The sequence below is a fragment of the Pipistrellus hanaki genome (assembly GCF_964339955.1).
Source record: "Pipistrellus hanaki genome assembly, chromosome: 5".
In the NCBI taxonomy this organism is placed as follows: domain Eukaryota; kingdom Metazoa; phylum Chordata; class Mammalia; order Chiroptera; family Vespertilionidae; genus Pipistrellus; species Pipistrellus hanaki.
The window spans coordinates 54,390,004-54,405,223 of record NC_140507.1 but is presented as its reverse complement, the minus strand read 5'-3'; the positions used below and the strand labels follow the sequence as shown (position 1 = coordinate 54,405,223).

Sequence of the window (15,220 nt, the reverse complement as noted above, 5' to 3'; positions counted from 1 at the left end):
TCAAATTTTTATTAGCCTACAGGTTCAGCCACCTGGTGAGAGAGTTTTCCAATTCCCAAGGTCTGGGAATGGCCCAGTTTTTGACAGTTGTCCACAGCAGAACCAATCTCTTGGTGATAATTTAGTAGACTTCAGGGTTTAGAAGAGGGAAAAAGCTCACAGAAGAAGAGAAATTTGGGCAATAAAATAGGTTGTCACTAGCAATTTTTGTGGTCTCTAAGTAGGAAGATTTCTGTTTGAAATTCCTACAGTTCCCTACACTTCCATACACTAGCCTTGGGAAAACAAATATACCCACTGCCTTGTTTGAAAATGAATTATAGTCAATACTTTCAATGTCCAGTGTCTTATTTCATGAAGAAAGAGATGGCTCCTAATCAGATGTAATAGTAAAATATACAATATAGAGTCTATTCAACTTAGCCTTTCAATGAACTGCAATGAAGACTGCCTAAAAAACAGCATTCAGGAGAAGATAACAAAGGCTCTGTTACTGATTTAGTCTCAGATGTCCACGAGAGTTTTCCATCCCATCAATTAAATAGTGAAGAGCTATTGGGAGTTAAAGCCCAATGCTCCTGTTACCCAGCTACAAGTTTGAAAGGAAATAGAAAACAGATTTTGCAAAGAGTATTATTTCTGAGGTTTTTAGTAATAGTACTTGAAAATAGGCTTCTGGGATTGTCATAGTTTTTCTTAAAAAGGGTATTTGAAAACTCTATGAAAAACAAATGGCCAATAAGAAATTTGTAAGTGTGCAACCTTATTAATAAAAAATAAAGCAAAAACCCTTGGTTTGGTCAGCAATTTGGCAATACAGTTAATAAAATGATTATTATTCATTGTTGATGCAGATGTATTAAAATGGGCACTGCCAGGCTCTGCTGATGGGGTGAAAATTGGCACAAACTTTTAAAAGGCAGATTAGGCTGTCTGTATCGTATTTTCTTTGTTTTTTCCAAGTTTTTTTTTTTTTAAAGAAATTTATCCCCAGAACACACACACACACACACACACACACACAAGTATGTTCATTATGACATTATTTCAATGAACAAAGATCAAAGGGGGAAAAAAATCAAAATATCAAGTATAAAATTATTAAATGGCTAAGTAAATTAAGGCTTAGAAACACAAGAGAATACTATGCAACTGTGTGTGTGTGTGTGTGTGTGTGTGTGTGTGTGTGTGATTCCTTACCTGGGGATATTTTTCCATTGATTTTGAGAGAGGGTGGGAGGGAGCTTAGGCATTGAACCTGCATGCAACTGAGGTACATGCCCTTGACCAGAATCAAACCCTTGACCCTTCAGTCTGGGCACTGACATTTTATCCACTGAGCCAAATCGGCTTGGGTCTATGCAACCACCACGCCTACTTTGGCTGATGCTCTGTTTGCTGAAACCTTCACTATCTGCCTGGCCGGAGCTCTCTTTTGTGGCTACTACTGGGTGTTTCTTACGTCTGTGCAATTCCTTATTTTCCTGACTGTCATGATCACCTAACTAAATAATTGGCTTTCAGATATAAATAAGTGGCTTTTCATATTTATACCACCAATTCCTTATAAGAGTTTCCCTTGATTATGGAGACTTGAAGCTTATCAATAATTGGCTGGGCTATTTTTATCCATACTCTCAATGTTTCCACTGGTTACTAGCATCATTCTCATTCTGGTGTGCGTACTTTATATAAAAGCTTGGTGTATATCTTTTGACTCATTCTTTATTCTTCCCTCATAGTCTGAATGTTTTTTTCTTTCCAGGGCCTTGAGAATCTTCCTGTGCTTGATATTTCTGATTTTCATAATCTTTTGCTATACAGCCCTACTCTCATTGTTTTTAATACAATATATTTCTGTTTTCTCTTATGCTAAATTCTTCAAATAATTTCCCTTAAGCACTATTTTCATCATGGCTTTTTCCCTTTCAGAGTTCTGCAGTGGCATTTGGTATGCTTAATCATAACAGTTAAAAACCCTCCAGCTAAATCAAAACTGCTCATTTTCTCCCTTCCTTACATGCTTTTCCGAGCTTATTTTATAATAAATGCATGGTGCACAAAATTTGTGCATGGGAGGTCCCTCAGCCCAGCTTGCACCCTCTCCAATCTGGGACCCCTGGGGGATGTCCAAAGGACGGTTTAGGCCCAAATCCTGGGGATCTCACAATCTGAGACCATTGGCTCCTAACTGCTCACCTGTCTACCTCAAGATGACCCCTAACTGCCCCCACCCCCCCACCAGCGTGATCACCCCTAACTGCCTCTGCCTGCTGGCCTGGTAAGTCTCCAACTGCCCCCCACTGCTGGCCTGGTTGCCCCACACAGCCTGCTGTTCAGTCACTTGGTCATCCTTCCTAAACCCCCTGCCAGCCTAGTCACCCACGCAGCCTGCTATTGAGTTGTTTGGTTATCTCTCACTAAACCCCTGCTGGCCTTGCACCCCAGGCAGCCTGCTGATCATTACTGTTACTGTAATGGCATCTGGACAATTTGCATATTCCTTTATTATTAGATAGATTATTTTCTATCCCAGTTCCTCTACTTCATCCGAAACAACCTGCTTCCTTTCTCCTATACTAATACCCAAGCATTGCTCAAGGAAAGATCAACTACATTAGCAATCTCTGTCTGAGTCATCGTATGTATGTGTGTATGTGTGTTGGAGTTGGGGGGAGACAATGGAGTCAGCAGTCATGGATTTGCATACCAGCTGTGTCATTCACAGAGATGACCTTATTAAAGCTACTCTATTGAATTGCCCTCGCACTTTAATGTTTCACAACATTACTAGCCCTCGACTTCTTGTTATGAAACCCCTCAGATAATGCATGAGAAGGTGTTTTATAAACTGCGTGGCAATGTGCATGAATAAGGGAGCTCAGTGACATGGACGGCTACATATCCAGAAAGCTGCTGCAATCTCCCCTCCATGTGATCTGATTTTGACAGAAGAAGCATGTATCAACTAATTTTCTATTTGCTTACTTACTTACTTACTTATTTTAAGCAAGAGTGTGTGTGTGTGTGTGTGTGTGGGGTGGGGGGGTATTTGTTCCACTTACTTATGCATTCATTGGTTTCTTCTTGTATGTGTCCTGACCGGAGATTGAAACCACAACCTTGATGTATTGAGACAATGCTCTAACCAACTGAGCTACCCAGCTAGGGCTGAAATAATTTTTTAATTTAAATATTTTAAAGACACACACACACACACACACAATGCCTCTTGAATAAAACATCTGATTTGCAGATGTCATTCTGTTTGGTCCCTGCCTTTTACTTGAGAATCTGTTCTCTGCTTAGTATCTTGGTTCATCATGACAAGTAATGTTGGCTCCTTAAAAGTTGGCAAGCAAAACTCTTGTCTCTGAGGATATTTAAATCTTTCTTGGCTCATGGTCGTTTCCTCTTGGGTGTTGAAATGAAACGATGCCTTCCAGCTTTTCTGAAATAGAGCTGTAAGAAAGACTCATGATGTTCTCACTTGACAAAAAGATCTTCATAAATCACAGATGCAACGGGCTGTGGTCATGGTGAGCAGCTCTTCAAGATCCCTCAGATCTTCTGCTTTAGTTTTAGATCCTAATTATTTAGATTATTTTTCTACCTCTCCTGTCCTTTTCTTTCTTAGTGTTAATTAACTGAGGATATTTCCCTGACATTTTCTTCTCTGTTATTTTCCCAATGCTTAAATTTTCCCCCTGGTAGTTCTGACAGACCATCTGTCAAAATTTTGCTGGTTTCACTGCAGTTCCATGCTGTTTCTCACTCTCTCTCTCTCTCTCTCTCTCCCTCTCTTTCTCTCTCTCTCTCTTTCTTTTTCTAATACACAAATAAATTCTCATTGCAAATGGTCCAAACAATGCAGAAGTTTATAGAGCAATATATGAAAGTTCCTATTCACTCAATTCTCATTCCCAATTCCTTTTCAAAGGTAGCCAGCACTTTTATAGTTTTATGGGTATCTGTATTAGGGTTCTCCAGAGAAACTGGACCAATAGTATATATAAATTATATAAATTATATATAAATTATATAAATTATATATAAATTATATATAAATTATATATAAATTTATATATATTATATATAAATTATATATATATATATTAGGAACTGGCTTACATGCTTATTGAGGCCAAGAACCTCAATAATGATCTGCCATCTGCAAGCCAGAGAATGAGGAAAGCCTGAGGTTTAATTCAGTCCAAGACTGAAGGCCTGAGAATGTGGGAGGATGATTGTGTAAGTCCTGGTCTGAGTCCAAAAGCCCAAGAACCAGGAGCACTGATGCCTGAGGGCAGAAGATAAATGTTCCAGATCAAGCAGAGACCACATTCATCCTTCCTCCACCTTTTTGTCTTATTTGGATCCTCAAAGGATTGGATGATGCCTATTCTTATTGGTAAGGGTGATCTGCTTAACTCAGTCTTACCAATACAGATGTCAATCTCTTCCAAACACATCCAGAAATAATGTTTTATTAGCTAGCTGAGAATCTCTTAGCCCAAACTGACAGAACAGGAAAGTAAATCTAAATAAAAGATAAGGAGGTGGGAGCCGAAACCGGTTTGGCTTAGTGGATAGAGCACCGGCCTCCGGACTCAAGGATCCCAGGTTTGATTCCTGTCAAGGGCATGTACCTTGGTTGCGGGCACATCTGCAGTAGGGGATATGCAGGAGGCAGCTGATAGATGTTTCTCTCTCATCGATGTTTCTAACTCTCTATCCCTCTCCCTTCCTCTCTGTGAAAAATCAATAAAATATATTTTTTTTACAAAAAGAAGGGGGGAAAGTTAAATATAATGTAAATCCAAAATAGATCTGTTTTCTTAAGGAGATAAAGTTTAACAGTTAAGTCAAATAAATAAATTTAGGAATTGGTGATAGAGTGAGGACTTAAATTGTGGGGTTAAACTGACAGTAAAACATATAAACATTACTATAAGTAATATTTTAGAAATCAACATACTTAAACATTGAGAAAAAAGAGTGAGTGGGGGAGGGGAAAGCCAGCATCACTATAGAGAAGGAACTCTGACGCATTAGATGCTGTGCATTTTCTGAGCCCACCTAGAACTGCTTTCCTGGAGCCCCTGGGAAGCTGATCTGGTAGCTGTTGGGCCAACCCCATGGAGAACCGCTATGGAGAGGCAGAAGGAAAGCCAGCATTACTGTGTAGCTATCAGAGTTCAAAGCTGCAGAAAGATAGAAAAGAGAAAATCTAGTCTTGAATATGTGAACTTAATAAAGTCAGAAATACAAAAATGTTTGTTTTATAAGTCTGGCTGCTGTATATTGATATTTCCATACTATTTAATAGTCTCATGGAATTAGTGGCCCTGTTACTCAATTATCATTACAATGATCCTACAAATATTAAGACTGAGATCAATTTGATTCAGTCTCTTCATGTAGTTCTAACCATTGTTTTCATTTTCATAATGAGTGTCACCACAAATTATCACATGAATATTACATACCTAAGTGCTGAACAATTATTTGTGAACAACTGGTGTATAAAACGCACACTTAAAACCAATCAGTGTAAATTAGTAACCATATTATACTTAGAAAAAACATTTTCCCCTCTAAGTTATTTTAGGGGATTTGGTTTATGTGAACAATGTCCTAAGCCCTCCATTCTGCCTGTACATGTGGTATGAGGCTTATTATTATTATTTATTATTATTATTATTATTATTTATTATTATTATTATTATTATTATTATTATTATTTTAAAACTCACTTTATTGATTTCAGAGAGGAAGGGAGAGGGAATGAGAGATAGAAACACCAATGATGAGAGAGAATCACTGAATGGCTGCCTCCTGCACAGCCCCTACTGGGGATCAAGCCCGCAACCTGGCATGTGCCCTGACCAGGGCAATGCTCAATCACTGAGTCATGCCGGCCAGGCTGAGGCAGATTATTGAAAGCACAGTGAAGGATAGGCTTCATTGCAATTTGTAGGATCTGTTCTCCCTTGAAGGAATGCAAGCCAAACATAATTGCTCCAATTCACTGGACTCTGGCTGGGTTTCTTGCATAAAAAATAATAACAGAAGGCAATTAAACACATGAACAGACTGAGTATAATAAAATTGCAGTGTGTTAACCCTGGAAGAGAACACACCTAAATGCCACTCTCGTGATTGTACTATTTCAGAACATGTCTGCTCTCAAAAAAGGTTGCAGATGTATGTCTTGAAGGAAATCTGGCTTAATTTCATGAATATATATAAATCGTCTATGTTTAAATTCCAACAACACATTCATGAAATTGAAGCGGCTTTTCATTCTTCTTCTCCCAATTAAGATATTTTTCCTTTTGTATTATTCTTGATTATTGTTCACCAAGTAAACCCAACAGAGATTTTGCCATTTTTTTGAAGTGAACATATCAAGATTTTATTGTCATATAATAAAACAAAATAAGCTTAGAACTGGATCACTTGACCCTTTCTCTTCTTATCTCCTCCCAGTTCAAAATGCTTGCACCTCTTAATAGCCAGCTTTCTCTTGGGTCTGCAGTTGGGCTCAATGCATTCAAGACTCAGCACAATCTTCTTTGTAGTTTAGTCTTTTTTTGAGGGGGGGGGGGAGGGAGATTGGCTTAGTCTGCCCACCATGGCCACTCTGCTTCCTGCCATAATGCTGCTTTCCTTGCGCATACAGAGGATCCCTGCCCTTCTTGTCCTGTGTTACTTTGTGGGGTTGATGCTTGCCACACTTCTTACAGAAAGTTCGGTGGGTTTTAGGAACGTTTACCATGTTTATGAGAGCGTTATTGGCAGGGAAAGCTTGTCGTTTTTAATTACAACATAAACAACCCACGTGGCTTTAAAGCCAGAAAAATAACTTGCTCGTGCATATTTTAACAACAGAGTGCCTGAACTCTACTTGGTTGTATGAAAGAGGCTTAGTTCCTTGAAGGCTCAGAGGGACAGGGACCAGGCCCAAGTATTGTTGGGAAACTGGGCAGAAGCCAGATAGAACCATGTTTTCCAGTGGATCCACAAACCCTACTTCTGTGTACCCCAGACCAGGGGTATTCTATGCATAGTCACTTTCAGACTCTCTTCAAACTTGTTTCTCTTTCATTTCAATTTCTCTTTAATTCACTGTAATTTTGGCCCAGCTGGTGTGACCTATGAACCAGGAGGTCACAAGCCTCAGCTATGTGCTTGGTCCCCAGTAAAGGAGAGGGGGCATGCGGGAGGCAGTTGATCTGTGATCACTGATGTGTCTATATCATTCTCCCCATCTCTCTTCCTCTCTGAAATCAATAAAAATATATTTAAAAATGTAATTTTGGTGACTAAATTTCTTACTTTTCCTGTACATCTATCTCTAAAATGGGAGTAAAGGTAAACGCGATATATTTCCAATCTTCCACTTACAGCGATACAAAAGTAAAATACACTTGATAGTTGCCCACTATTGGTCTAGTTCATATAGGTTTCCTTGTATAAAACTGTTTTACTGGCCTGGCTGGTATGGTTTAGTGGTTGAGCTTTGACCTATGAACCAAGAGGTCATGGTTTGATTCCTGGTCAGGACACATGCCTGGGTTGTAGGTTCAATCTTCAGTATGGGGTGTGCAAGATGCAGCAAATCAATGATTCTCTCTCATTATTGATGTTTCTATCTCTCTCTCCTCTCCCTTCCTCTCTGAAATCAATAAAAAATATACTTAAAAATAATAAGGAAATAAAACTGTTTTTATTAAACTGGTATATAATGTCAACAGATCAGTAATTATCTTAAAACACATATTTTACTTGGATCATTTGTAATCATGTGCTTCAATGTGACTATCAAGATTAAAATAAATCTAGCCTCAAAAAAATTAGAAGATTCTCTAATGTTTATATTATTTTTTCTAGATATGTTTTATTTCTAGACAACATATACAGAAATGAAGTGGTAAGAACAGTGAAGAAGTAATGTGTTATTCTACATTTGGAATTTTTCCCCCCTCCTTTTAAAAGAGAGTACTGTTTCAGAGAAGAACTATGATCACCTAGAATTTGAACAACCGCTATAAATAGATGATCCAGAGCTGTTCTTTTGCCAAGGTAATGTGATTTCTCTTTTCCCCCTGGGCTAGTTTCATCCCAATTCTTTACTTTTTCTTTTTTGGTAAAAGTAGATCTTCTTATTGTGGGAACTCCTTCCTGTCTTCCTCCCCAGCCATCTTGGTGGCTGCTCTTGGTTGGGGGCTGTCCCCCACTTAAAGCAGGGAGATGGTGTCAGCAAAAAAGACAAAAAAAGTCATTGGAATTGACAAGGCTCCAACTTGTTATGAAAAGTGGAAAGTATGTGCTAGGGTACAAGCAGACTCTGAAGATGATCAGACAAAGTGAACCTGGTCATCCTCACCAACAGTGTCCAGTCTTGAGGAAATCTGAAACAGAATACTAGGCCAGGTTGGCCAAGACCGGTGCCCATCACTACAGTGGTAAAGAGATTGAATTGGGCACAGCATGTGGGAAACACTACAGAGTATGCATGCTGATTATCATTGATCCAGATGATTCTGATTTCATTAGAAGCATGCAAGAATAGACTGGTGAAAAGTAATTCATGCAAAATTTGTTCTTTAATAAAACTGGCCAGAGCTTGGCTTTAAAAAATAAAAAAGTAGATTTTCTTCTTCAGGCACTAAAACCCTCAGTTTGTTTTTATAAACTATCATAGACTTGATTTATGGAAATAATTCAAAAGATTGTAGTAAACATTTTTAATAGGATAATGGGGAATGTTGCTCAGATATATGATGACAAATATTTTATTGCTTTTTAAAAATGATTTTTTTTTCATTTACAGTTGACATACAATAGTATGTTAGTTTCAGGTGTCCACCCCAGATATTATTTAAAAAAGTGATTATCCCGTCAGGGCACATGCCCGGGTTGCAGGCCCAATCCCCAGCAGGGGGCGTGCATGAGGTAGCCAATGATGATTCTCTCTCATCATTGTTTCCATCTATCTCTCCCTCTAAACTATAAGTTTAGACTAAAAAGTCTAAACTATATGTTTTGGTTTTCTTAATGAGGATCCAAAATTAGATTAAACACCTCTGACTCCTTTAATACCACTGCTTCCTTTTTTTTTCTTCTCTCCCCCAAATCACCATCATGCCCCATTTCATATCTATTTAACATTTATGATATGCCAAGAACTACATAAAAGACAAAATTCCTTCCCTTGAGATAGGAACTTAAAGTATCACCTTATGTTTATTGTGGGTTTTAGGGAAGCATTTTCTCTATTGCAGTGAAGTATTAGTAGGAAATATAAGAGCTGGTATCTACCTGAGTATGGGGACATTTTATGCATATATTACACAAGCTGCTTGTGAACAAAATGGTGAGCAAGGGCCTTTCCTCCCACTGTCTGCAGTGCTGAACTTGAATTTGGTAAAACATTGGCAAAAATGGGAATCGGGTGTGGGTGGTGGGTGGGTGGGTGTGGGTGTGACAGGACCATGGCAAACAGATCAGACATCTGATGTTCTAAGAGTGGGAAAGATAAAAGCAAACCTTCATAGCTGGCCTACTACTGCCAACTGGGCTTAGAGTTGATGGTACTTATAGATAGGCCACAATGTTCTCCTGTCAAGTATATTAGTAAACAACCTCTTAGAGCACCAATATTTCATAAGGTCACCTTGTGCTCATGGTTAAGTGAAACAAAAACAAGACCACTTTGCAACTGCATCTGAGCTCAACAAAAAACAAGGTCACTGTGAAATCGTAAAAATAATCAAATGATTTCATAGCAGAGTAACTTCTGGTTCTTTACCAATTGCAGCCTTAGCCCCACTTCATTCCTTCAGTCTTCTAGATAAAAATAGTTAAGATTCCTCATCGTAGAATTGCTCTTACTTCCCAACAGCACCCGATCCATGGCAAATACCTGTTTTTTAGAACCCTCCCTAAAAATGTCTAACACAAACTAAATCCCTATAGGAAGTTCCTTCTAACTCTTTTTTAAAAATATATTTTCATTTATTTCGGAGAGGAATGTAGACGAAGAGATAGAAACATCAATGATGAGAGAGAATCATTGATCAGCTGCCTTCTGCATGCCCCCTACTGGGGATGGAGCCCAAAACTGGGGCGTGTGCCTTGACGGGGAATTGAACCAGGACACTTTAATCCGCAGGCCGACTGACCCTCTATCCACTGAGCCAAACCAGCTATGGCCCTTCTTTTTTATTTATTTTATTTTTTATTTTTAAAATATATTTTATTGATTTTTCACAGAGAGGAAAGGAGAGAGATAGAAAGTTAGAAACATCAATGAAAGAGAACCGATCAGCTGCCTCTTGCACACCCCTTACTAGGTGCCCGCAACCAAGGTACATGCCCTTGATCAGAATCGAACCTGGGACCTTTCAGTCCGCAGGCTAACACTTTATCCATTGAGCCAAACCAGCTATGGCCCTTCCTTTTTAATGAGATGTCCCATAGTTTCTACATGGCGTGTGGTCTTCATAGCTGCAGTGAGTCGAGCCAAAACCCACGTTTGTCTGACTTAGAGACATGTTACTGGTGGTCTGTGGCTGCAGTGCATCACCCAGACTAGAATTTCTATGTATTTTCTTTTCAAAATGAAATCATTGAGCCTGCTTTTAAAAATGAAGATTCTTAGGCTCAATCCTGGGGGAGGCCCAGGATCTGCACTTTAACAAGCTCTCCGGGTGATTCTTATGTGCATGAAAGAGTGTAAAAATGTTCTGATATGTTTTCCACACGTGCTGAAAAAGTCTGTGCAAGTAAAGCCAGAATGAGACTGAGTGCTTTACCCAAAATCTGTACCCATATCTTCGGGAGAAAACTTTCCAAACCTGCCAAGCTTAAAATACAGTTTTTTATGCACACCTATCCTCATTATTCTCAGATTTTGAATTTATCAATTTGCCTATTGACTAAAATTTGTAACCCCCAAAGTCACCATTGGTGGTGCCTGCTAGCCATTTGCAGTCATGCGCAGTGCCTCAAAAATTTCGAGTCACCTGATGTTCTCGTTCCCAGCTGAGTTAAAAAAGAAGGCACCTTTCATCCTTGTTTCAGCTCTCACACTGTGATAGCCAGAGGATGGAACCAGCATGGGAAGCGCAGAAAGTTCCTGCAAGTCACATAATTCTTTTATAAATCTCTCCCTTTCCTCTGTACTCCTAATTTTTTAAATTATGATTATATATATATAAAACCATATATATAACCATTATATATATAACCATTTTAACAATTTTAAGTGTACAATTCAGTGGTATTAAGTACATTTACAATGTTCCACAATTCATTTTCAGACTTTTCATCATTCCAAACAATAACCCCTTATGCCCATCTGCCCCCATTTCCTGATAACCTCAAATTTACTGTCACTGATTTTGCTTATTCTAGGATCCTTATAAAAGTTAAACTATAAAACAGCTATGCTTTTGTGTCTGCTTATTTCACTCAGCATAGAATTTTCAAGTTTCATTCATGCTGTAGCATATATCAAAAATTCACCCCTTGTTTCAGATGAATATCCAATTGTATGTATATACCACATTTTGTTTATTTATTTACATGGAGATTTGGGTGGTTTCTTCCTTTTGTCTATTGTCAGTAATACTATTATGAACATTTGCATACAATTATATTTTGGGGTTCCTGTTTTAAATTTTTTGGGTATCTACCTAAGAGTAGAATTAGTACAATATTTCTAGAGCACAGCTTGGCAATATGCATAAAATGACCCCAAACCCCACATATAGGGATTTATCCAAGAGAAATAGGTATATTTTCTTTTTTTTTTTCTTTTTTTGTACTTTCCATCACATGAGAATTTTATTCATTATGGGTATATGTTGTTTTAAAGAGTGTAATCTTGTTTTAAAATATTGACCCTAAATACAGCTCCATTTAGCATGGCAATACATGTATTAGCAGTCTGACAACCTGTCAAAACACCCTCAATCATAAAGAAAAATGTAAAAAAAAAAAAAAAAAAAGAGGAAATATTAGGAGGTATTCAGCACACTAGAAACAACGTGGTTCATAGAATTGGATAACTCCATGCCCAATAATATGGCCTCAAAAAGTTCACATAGCATTCAGGCATCTCTTTAAGACATTCCACCACCAAAATATTATATTTATACTTAAAAGTTACATTCATTATTCAGAAACTTAAATCTCTTGGATTTGATATATTCCAAGGCCAGGAAAAGCATCATTGTAAAGCACCACTGACTTGCTTAATGGAAACTTAAACATTTGCAGTCAGAGGCCAAAAAATAGTATCACAGCAAAGCCAAATATTGCACACCATTGCCAGAAAAGTATTTCTGGCAAAGAAACAAGCAATAGTAATTGAACTATCAAATATATTTCAAAAGGGTATTATGTTTCAGAGGGAATGGAATAGATTTAGAAATAGATTTAATCTTCCATTTCCTTACCTGAAGATTTCTGAACACCAGCAACTATTAGGCAGATCCCTAATATTGGATGTAATAAATGTATGCTTTATATTTCTTATACTTTTTCAAATATAGTTGTTTAGGAGTTTGTTTTTTCATGTAAGGATGCCAAAAGGCATACACTGAAGAAAATTTTGTCTTAAAAAAATTTTGTCTTAAACACTATCCTATATAATAAAGAGCTAATATGCTAATTAGACCAAACAGCCAAACAACCTTCCTGATGTCCTTCCTGATGACCTTCGGGCTATTTGGGCTTGCTGGGGCTGCGAGGATGGAGGCCCTTGCACAAATTTTGTGCATCGGGCCTCTAGTATACTATACTGAGTCCAACTTAATATTCTATTACAATTTGAGTGAGAAATTTTAGACCCTACTGCCTTGAATTCTGTTTGCAGTTGCATCACTGTTACACTGTTCACTTTGGACAAACTTCTTTATTTCTAGAAGATTTGGTTAGTCCAGTTGAGAGGGAGGGAGGGAGGGAGGGAGAGAGAGAGAGAGAGAGAGAGAGAGAGAGAGAGAGAGCATTGCCTGATCCACAGGGGCAGTAGGATCAATGAGATATTAATAAACCATTTTTAAGAAAAAGGGAAATAAATATTACAAAGATGTTTATTACATATCAATAACTAAAAGCAAAAATATAGTTCCACAGATGAAAAGCATGTGTAAACTAATATTTTTTTTAAAAAAAATTATAGTTTTTAAAAAATATATTTTTATTGATTTTTTACAGAGAGGAAGAGAGATAGTTAGAAACATTGATAAGAGAGAATCATAGATCAGCTTCCTCTTGCACACCCCCTACTGGGGATGCGCCCATAACCAAGGTACGTGTCCCTGATCAAAATCGAACCTGGGACCTTTCAGTCTGCAGGCTGACGCTCTATCCACTGAGCCAAAACAGTTTTGGCTAAAAAAAATTATAGTTTTTATTGGCAAAATGATATACTCCTTTCTAAATTTGGATCAGCTTCTGAAATTTTACCTTTTGGGCTTTTAATAGAGGAAAAATCTGATAGTTCCTTTGATATGAAGTTTTTCATCTGTATCACCTCCTCTGAGATGCATTCATCTTTTATGACACAACCACTTTCCTTATTTATAACTCACATTCTTGGCTTCACTAAGTTCTCCTGGTTGCATTTCCAGAAGTTGGAGGCAGTGCCGACTTCCCATGTTCATCCACATCTTCTATAACTTCATTTACTCCATATCCTGCCGGGTTGTTTTTTGTTTGTTTGTTTGTTTTGCACACTAATAAACCAGGACTGCCTGTAATTCCTGGAATCTGGATGCTTTTACAGTAGTATCCTCACCTGAGCTTGCAGTTTCACCAGATAGTTTAAGGTTAATGAATTCATGCAGAATCTGAAATGATGCAACCAGCCTTTACTGGCAGAAAAATATTCTTTTTGTCTCCTTGTAATTACCATTTCTTTCAATGCAGCACTTCGATACTTTGGCCTGAATGCTAGTGAGACTGAATGGTGTTTGTTGATTACAGTCCTCAAGTAGAAGTATATACTCTATTTTCAATCTTAAATGGCTTTCTGCAAAAACTAAAAGCTATTGAAGCTATTTTACCTTGTTTTTTATATTCGTTAGGCTTTTAAAATATGGTTTGTCCTGTAGCTTCATGTAGGCCTAAGTCTAATCTCATCTTTGCTTTGCTATCACAATTTTCAAATCTAACCACATTCAATTTCACTTCTAGTATTGTCACTTTTTGTTTCTTTATTTCTGTCAACTTTGTTGATCAATTCTGCCTTTTGAGTATCCATTTTTATAAAATGTCACATAAATTTATCACATTACATAAAGCTTTGGCTTCTTGATCAGATAAATCAGACAAATGTTTTCTAAGAAAACCACTCTTCAGTTTTATTCTATATTTAAGACAGAATGATATACTATCTTCCCTGCATATTTCAAGTCCTCTTCCAAAATCCGGGAATCTTTTTCCAACATCTCCAAGAATGTAATTCCTTAAACTGAATTCTTTTGGCTGGAATCAGGACAAAGTAAACAGAAGGGGGAAAAGAAAGCAATCTCACTTGGAAATGCTGTAATCATTCTTGTGAGTTTATTTCCTTCTTAATTCCCGTATTGTTTCAAAGGGTCTTGCAAAAAAGTGTTTGTTGTATTAAAAGTCTAAGTAGTGTCTCTCACCTTAGAGCTTTCAGCGAGGGTCCCATCAGCGTGCCCCTGAATTTCCCTCAATTTGGGGCCTGTTTCTCCGCTTCGCATTCTCAGCCTTGGCCTCTCAAGAAGTGTGATAGCACTGGATTTACCCACCATGGATGAAAACAACAGAAAAATAAGCCCAGTTCAGCAAAATTCCCTAACCACTCTTGAACTGCTAATATTTTCAACTACAGGCCTGATGCATGAAATTCATGCAAGACTGGACCTTCCTTCCCCTGGCTGCTGGCACTACCTTTCCTCTGGCTGGAGCCACCTTTCTGCCTTCCCACACTGCTCAGAGTCCTGGAGCAGCTGGGGTGGTGCCGAATGGCTGTGTTGTCACCATGGTGATGACGCAGGTGCTCCACACCACCCCAGCCACTCAGCGCCCACATATGCAAATTAACCCACCATCTTTGTTGGGTTAATTTACATACTCACTCCTGATTGGCTGGTGGGCATTGCGACGGTATGGTCAATTAGCATGTTACTCTTTTATTAGGTAGATGATTCACATTCATAGATGAATTCTACCTCAG

At 38.0% G+C, this 15,220-nt stretch overlaps 2 pseudogenes across 2 annotated transcripts; one reads left to right on the top strand and one right to left on the bottom strand.

Annotated features, from left to right (window-relative positions):
* Positions 1 to 6,447: 6,447 nt before the first annotated feature.
* LOC311622306 (large ribosomal subunit protein eL42-like) lies at positions 6,448 to 6,815 on the bottom strand (annotated as a pseudogene). Its single transcript has one exon. The product of its transcript is annotated as a large ribosomal subunit protein eL42-like (transcript).
* A 1,441-nt stretch (positions 6,816 to 8,256) lies between these two features.
* Positions 8,257 to 8,593, top strand: LOC311622296 (large ribosomal subunit protein eL30-like; annotated as a pseudogene). The gene has a single exon. The product of its transcript is annotated as a large ribosomal subunit protein eL30-like (transcript).
* The last annotated feature ends 6,627 nt before the right edge of the window (positions 8,594 to 15,220 follow it).